Genomic DNA, 7,769 nt, shown 5'->3' on the forward strand with positions numbered 1-7,769 from the left:
CGGAGACGGTATGCAATCCCTTTCCCTCTGTTTAAGCCTTGGGCTTATCCCTAAGTGGTTTTTTCCGAATTTATTTTCGATAAAACTATACTAGGGTGTTACTGTACCTTCCTGTTCCAGCAGAGTCTGGTTCAAAGAGGGTCAGAACAACAGAGTTTTTAGTCTGAGTCCGTGTTGTTTGGCTTGGGGCAGAGTCTCCCTCGCTGACCTAACACTTACAAAGGGAGCTGAGCTCCCTTAGGTCACTGTCGAAGGTTTCTGTAGTTATGATTCCTTCTTGTGTGATCGACCAGACTAAGTCCTGTTGCTGTTCTCGGGGAGGATAATCTTCCCTTGGGAGTTGCAACGCCTTCCTTGCTTTGGTGCTCTGGAAGCTGGCAGGTATTATACTACTGCGCTGGCCCTTTCCCTTAGATCTCCCTTAGGCTAAGACAGAGTTCTTGGCTGCGGGTGATCTGTCACTAAAGCAAGGTTGGCAGGACCCTCTTGTCCCTTCCCCCTCTATCTCCGTAATGGCCTAGCCATTACTGTACTGTACCTTGCCGGCCGGCAGAGCTGGCCGGCAGGGGTATTACTGTACCATATGTCATTCTACTTCTGGACCTAGTATAGGTTGGGATATGGATTGACTAAGCCCATTGCCGGCCGGCAGAGACGCTGGACGGCAAGGGTCTTATGTTTTCGAGTGCTGCCCGGACCTCTCTTGGTCCCTCATCCATGCCTGCCGGCAGAGCCGGACGGCATTGGTCAAGGAAGCCTGAATTAAGTTTCTCCCCTTCCTTATATGCACTCTTTCGGTTGCCGGGCTTGGGGGGTTGTGTACACTCTTATCCCGGCATCCATTCTATTTTCTTCTAGTGCTGTACCTGTCCCGGCAGCCGGCCTATGAGGCCGGCAGCCGGGCAGGTGTAGTCTTCTGGTTCTTTTGCTGCCGGCTGGCATCGGTCTTGTACCTTTGCCGGCCGGCTTATGTCAGTCCTTGTCTGCCGGTCACCAAGAGTGTGGCCGGCAGCTGGGTACTACCTTGTGTAGTTGCTGGCCGGCAATCATTGCCGGCCAACACTGGCTGTTGCTGGCCGGCAGCTGCTGCCGCCGGCACAGGCATTTGAACCAGAGGGCTGCCGCCCTATAGCTGTTAAGTAGTATACTTTAAAGCTAATTGTGGTGTGTGCCGGCCGGCAAAGGCAGGCCGGCACACATCCTCCTATACTGTACTAGTATTCTTCTGTATAGCATATACAGTAAGAAGAAAACTATAGTAAAAGTTTAGGTACAGCACTGTATCTTCTAACACTATTGTGTTTTCTTACACAGCCCTTTGCTGTTGCCCTCAGACAGGAAGCAGAGTTCTTCCCCGTCTATTATCCAGGATTTTTAAAATCATTGCCTAGGTGTGAGCTCCACCTGGTTCCTCTGGAAACCTTGCATTGGTTACTCTAGTAGAGATAAACCATTTTTGATTTTATTATCTGGAAGGCTGCAACAATGGGTTGTGAGGGAAACACAAGTGTGTGTCTTTCATTTATGAAATGTTATGCTATACTATGCATATCCAGTGATACATAGTTCACTTGATACTCATGGAAATTTCTTCTCTTTACAGGAGGACCCTCCGAAGTGCGGAAATGTTTTCTGCAATGTCCGCAGCAAGAACCTCTGCGGACATGAGTGTTGTAGGAGACACGCAGCATGCGCTGTCTCCAAGGATGATCTCCAGTATTGGGACCCTCAGGTATGTACTGTATGCACTAACCTGATTACTGAGGCTTTTGATTCCCCTAGAACGGCGGAATCAAGGGATATAGCTAGGGAAAAGCTTCGTACTTGGGTAAGGGGCTTCAAGAAGAACACCTCTGGCCCTTATCTTCCAAGTGAGAAGATGAGGGCGTATCTTTTTCCCCAGGCATCAGCTGAGGCAGTGATTCCCCAGCCTCAAGAGGAGATCCTTCAAGATCAAGTCCAGGTGGACGAGGAAGTCGCAGATGCGATGCAAGACATCCAGTTGTGTGACAGGATGTCTGACCTGGACGATCGTTTGGAAGAAGACCTCCTGGCAGAAGGTCAGGATCAAGTTCAAACCCCGGATGTCGTAGAGGATGAGGTCGACGAGGTGTCGGCTACTCCGGTTCAGATGCCGGAGCCTATCCCCTCAACATCGGCTGGCCTCCCAGTAGAACTGGGACAGGCCCTCTCTTCGATTGTTGGAATGATCCAACAAATGCAGAAGGAGAATCAGGAGAAGGCGGCTGCAATGGAACTGCGTATGCAGTCCCTGGCAGAATCACATGGGCCCCGGAAAAGGCTCAATGTGAAAGACCTTCCCATATGCTCAGATGCTAACCCATGGAGGTATGCTGAGCACATGCCGATGACGACTGGAAAGATCGTCATTTCGGATAAGCTGGGTTCAGTTCCCCTAGAGGAGGTAGAATTCTGGCCCAGCAAGGCATCATATCCGGACTGCTATGTCCGGCTGAGAAAAGAACCAGCTTCAAGGGAGGAGACAGAGCCGAAGGAGGTCATTGTTATGGACCACGCTAAGGCTCAAGCCCTACTTTCATCCTCGATGAAAGAGAGGGGCTTCTCGAATTCGAAGGTAGCTGCATTGAGCAAGAAGCTCCCTTCGTTTGTGTCCTCTCCTGATAGAGCCTTCCCCTTTTTACAGAAAGGGTTTGCGGCTGTCCTAAAGGCAGTCGAGGCCGGCAAGCCTTGCCCCTCCCTGGAGGAGTGTAAACCCTTGTCGCTGGCTCTACCTATGGACCACAAAGACTGGAAGGATGTCCATCTGACATTCTCAGTGGGAAAGTTGGAGGCTGATATTGCCGGACGGCAATTCGGCGAGGACCTCCCCAAGCTGTCCGAATCTCTTTTACGAAGAGAGTTCGAGACAAAAGAAAGACTGGCTGCCTCAATGTCTCATCAGACTACTCTCGAGACGATGGCAAGTGACCCCAAGGTCCATGAAATGTTCATGGTAGTGGCTAAGTCTCACTTAGCCACAGTGACGAAGGACCTTTATAGCTTCGTCAAGGCAAGGAGAGCTTGCAGGGAGTTCGTGTTCACCGGGGCTTCGGTGAGACACGAGCCAAGGAAGTTAATCTCCTCCAACATTTGGGGAAAAGACCTTTTCCCTACCGATGTGGTCAAAGAGGTTGTTGATAAGGCCGCCGGGGAGAATAGAAATCTTCTCCAGAAGTGGGGCCTGGCTATCAAAAGAAAATCTTCCCCGGATGAGGGTCCTCAACCAAAGAGGAAGAATATGAAGACTAGGCTACCATCTCGGCCAGCCAAGCCTTATAGACAGCAACAGCAACTGCAATTGCCTTTGCCTCCAGTGCCCCAGATGGTGGCACAAACCCCAACTGCCTTTCAGTGGGTACCCCAGGCGGTGCCAGGTCAGTCAACCACATTCGCCCCAACGTTCGAAGGACAGTCTTCTTCCTTTCGTGCAAAACCTAGAGGAGCAGCCAGAGGCTCGTCTAGGCGCCCCTCAAGGGGAAGGGGATTCAGAGGTGGTCGTGGTCAGGGAGGCAAGACCTCAGGACGGCAGTCCAAGTGAAATGATACCGGTAGGAGGGAGACTGATGAAATTTTGGGATCGCTGGACCTTCGATCCCCGGGCCCAAAGCCTACTCAAGAATGGACTGGGTTGGAGCTGGTACAGCACTCCACCCCCATGCCTTCGGTTTTTCCAACACTCCACCCCCATTTTGGAGGAGTACGTTCAAGAACTGTTGGAGAAAAATGTGATCCGAAAGGTGAAGTCCATCAAATTCCAAGGGAGGCTGTTTTGTGTTCCCAAGAAAGACTCGGAAAAGCTCAGAGTCATTCTGGACTTGTCACCACTCAACAAGTTCATAGTGAATTGCAAATTCAAGATGCTAACACTGCAACACATAAGGACCTTACTGCCCAAGAGGGCATACTCAGTCTCTATAGACTTGTCAGACGCCTATTGGCACATTCCAATCAGCCGTCGACTCTCCCCCTACCTAGGGTTCAGGCTACAACGAAAACTGTACGCCTTCAGAGCCATGCCATTCGGGCTAAACATAGCCCCAAGGATTTTCACGAAGCTTGCGAGCGCAGCTCTCAAACAATTACGCCTAAAGGGAATTCAGGTAGTAGCCTACCTGGACGACTGGCTGGTGTGGGCAGCATCCGAGACCGAATGCTTGCAAGCTTCCAGTCAGGTGATCCAGTTCCTAGAGTACCTAGGCTTCAAGATCAACAAGAAAAAGTCTCGACTTTCTCCAAAAGTTCCAGTGGCTGGGAATCCACTGGGACCTTTTGTCACACAGTTTCTCCATCCCAATGAAGAAAAGGAAGGAGATAGCGGGCTCTGTCAAGAGACTTCTAGATTCCGAAAGGATATCAAGACGCGAACAGGAGAGGGTACTAGGCTCTCTCCAGTTTGCTTCAGTGACAGACCCAGTGCTAAGAGCACAGCTAAAGGATGCAACCGGAGTTTGGAGAAGGTATGCATCAAACGCGCGAAGAGACCTGAGAAGACCAGTGCCGCCTCGGCTACGTACTCTTCTCAGACCTTGGTCCCAAGCCAGACATCTAAAGAAGTCTGTTCTTCTTCAGCCACCTCCCCCGTTGTTGACGATTCACTCAGACGCCTCAAAGGAGGGATGGGGAGGTCACTCTCATCGGAAAAAAGTCCAGGGGACTTGGTCCAAGCTATTCAGGACCTTTCATATAAACTTTCTAGAAGCTATGGCAGTGCTCCTTACCTTAAAGAAAGTCTCCCCGCGTCACTCGATCCACATAAGATTGGTGACAGACAGCGAGGTGGTTGTGAGATGCTTGAATCGACAAGGGTCGAGGTCACCACCTCTCAACCAAGTGATGTTAGCCATTTTCCGATTGGCGGAAAAGAAGAAGTGGTACCTGTCGGCAGTTCACCTTCAAGGAGTCCGCAATGTGACAGCGGACGCTCTATCCAGGTTCACACCGATAGAGTCGGAATGGTCCTTAGACGCAGGATCATTTTCCTTCATTCTGAATCAAGTCCCAGAACTGCAAATAGACCTCTTTGCGACGAAAGACAACAAGAAGTTGCCCCTGTACGTGTCCCCGTACGAGGACCCCTTAGCGGAAGCAGTGGACGCAATGTCCCTCGACTGGAACAGATGGTCCAGGATTTATCTGTTCCCTCCTCACAACCTTCTGTTGAGGGTCCTCAACAAACTGAGATCCTTCAAGGGGGTAGCGGCAATAGTGGCCCACAAGTGGGCGAACAGCATGTGGTTCCCCTTGGCGTTGGAACTACAGATGAAGTTCATGCCGCTACCACATCCAGTTCTGACCCAGCGAGTCCAGAAGTCGACTGTCTGCGCTTCATTACAGAAAACCCAGACCCTGCAGCTCATGATTTTCTCGCCCTAGCGGTGAGAAAGCGCTTCGGGATCTCGAAAGCCAGCATAGACTTCCTAGAGGAATACAAGTGCAAATCGACTAGAAGGCAATATGAGTCATCTTGGAGAAAATGGGTGGCCTTTGTAAAGGCAAAGAATCCGCAGGAGATCTCAACAGATTTCTGCTTATCTTTCTTCATCCATCTCCATGGCCAAGGATTGGCAGCTAACACGATTTCAGTGTGTAAATCGGCTTTGATGAGACCCATTTTATTTGCCTTCCAGATCGACCTAGGTAACGAGATCTTTAATAAAGTTCCGAAAGCCTGCGCTAGGCTCAGACCTTCAGCACCTCCAAAGCCCATCTCATGGTCTTTAGACAAAGTTCTTCATTTCGCCTCCTTGTTGAGCAATGAAGAATGTGCGTTAAAGGATTTGACGCAAAAAGTTATTTTCCTATTTGCACTCGCGTCCGGGGCCAGGGTTAGTGAGATCGTAGCCCTCTCGAGAGAGGCAGGTCGTGTTCAGTTCCTGGATGGGGGGGAGCTGAACCTGTTTCCGGATCCTACGTTTCTCGCCAAGAATGAGTTACCCACCAACAGGTGGGGTCCCTGGAGAATCTGTCCTCTGAAAGAAGATGCATCTCTATGTCCAGTAGAATGCCTAAAGGTCTATCTTCGTAGAACTTCAGACTTCAAGGGTAGTCAACTATTCAGGGGAGAAACATCAGGCTCAAATTTATCTCTGAATCAACTCAGAGCGAAAATGACATATTTTATTCGCAGAGCGGATCCTGACAGTACACCCGCAGGTCACGATCCGAGGAAAGTTGCCTCATCCCTAAATTTCTTTAATTGTATGGATTTTGAACATCTCCGTTCATACACGGGCTGGAAGTCTTCCAGGGTGTTCTTTCGCCACTATGCGAAGCAAGTAGAGGAACTTAAGAGATCTGTGGTAGCAGTGGGTCGTGTAGTTAACCCTACTGTTTAACTCTGCGAGGAACAGTGGTCTTAATTGGGACGATTAAGTCCAGGGTGAGTGTGTAGGTACATACTGTACTACAAACTAAATGAGGGCACCAAGTGCCCATATAGACTGTTCCTTCCTTCAAAGGTGAACCTTGCATAAGTTCAGACATGTGTGCCAAGCGTTTCTAACGCTAATGTGATTGATTTGTAATACAGATTTTTTATGACTTGATACCTTGGTATCTCATTAAAGTGGTGTTTAATGGTTTTTCTTTCAGATAAACAAGTTCTGTTTACTATCATACTTATGCTTAAAGTTTTGGGTTACCCTCTTTTATATAAATATATATATTTGTTGTTAACCTGTCTGTTTATTATCTGTCAATAAACTTGTTCTTGAGAACCTTGCGTCTCTTTCACCTGTGTCAATTTATTGGTATAATTGAGCATTTTAATTCTATGTATCTTATCTGGGATAATTCTGATAGAATTGTTCTGTTTTGCAAGCTATGTTGCATTGGTTTATGTAAGTCCCCTAATGGGAGGACTCCGTCCCATAAAGGGACGAGGGCGGTTTTATTAGTTTCTTATTATGCGGATATAAACCTTTGTCCAATACAAGTATTGTGCGGATGACTGGTCAATATATTGACGCAGTGGTTCTATACAAACTATGCTTTACTTAATATAGGGCGAGACCACTATATTAGCTTGCCTGGTATTCATACATAGATATATGTACTCTTCGAGACTTTCCAGAGTCTAGTAGGGCTCTTCCCTGTAGGGGGCAGGAAGCTCTAACATAGTTTATAGTTAGTTGAAAAGATGTATAACGGTAACATCTTAGGTCTCTAGGTCTAGTCGACCGGGAATAAATATCTCCGGGGAGTACGGCACGTTCTGAGAATCCACAGATACAGTAATGCTCTGGTACACTTCCATCAGGACGACATGGCTTGAGCCCAAAAAACGGATTTTGAGCGAAGCGAAAAATCTATTTTTGGGTGAGATAGCCATGTCGTCCTGATGGACCCGCCCTTGCCTTTCTAAGAAAGGGCTGTAGGACCCCTCCCTACATACAGTATCTGTAGCACCTCGTGTACGCTACAAGGAATACAGATGGCGCCAGGATTGGCGCCAGGCACGCATACGAATCGGGGGATAGGGAAGCCTTGGGAGCGGCTCCCCTTTTTCTTTCCCGAATTCGTATCTCGTCAATCTCCCTCCTACGAGACGAATCTCTGTTCAGGTCGTAGATTGCCATGTGACGTGTCTAGAATACGTCCTCTGATATGTCGCGATATCCCTTTCACGAGGGATACTCGCTCCAGGAGTTAGAATTCTGGTACCTTAAGGTAAATTCTCTGGGAATATCGCCGTAGTTGTAATATTACCCTAGGAAGCTACCCTATAGGAACTTCCATCAGGACGACAT

This window comes from Palaemon carinicauda, chromosome 12 (genome assembly GCF_036898095.1).
Source record: "Palaemon carinicauda isolate YSFRI2023 chromosome 12, ASM3689809v2, whole genome shotgun sequence".
Taxonomy (NCBI): domain Eukaryota; kingdom Metazoa; phylum Arthropoda; class Malacostraca; order Decapoda; family Palaemonidae; genus Palaemon; species Palaemon carinicauda.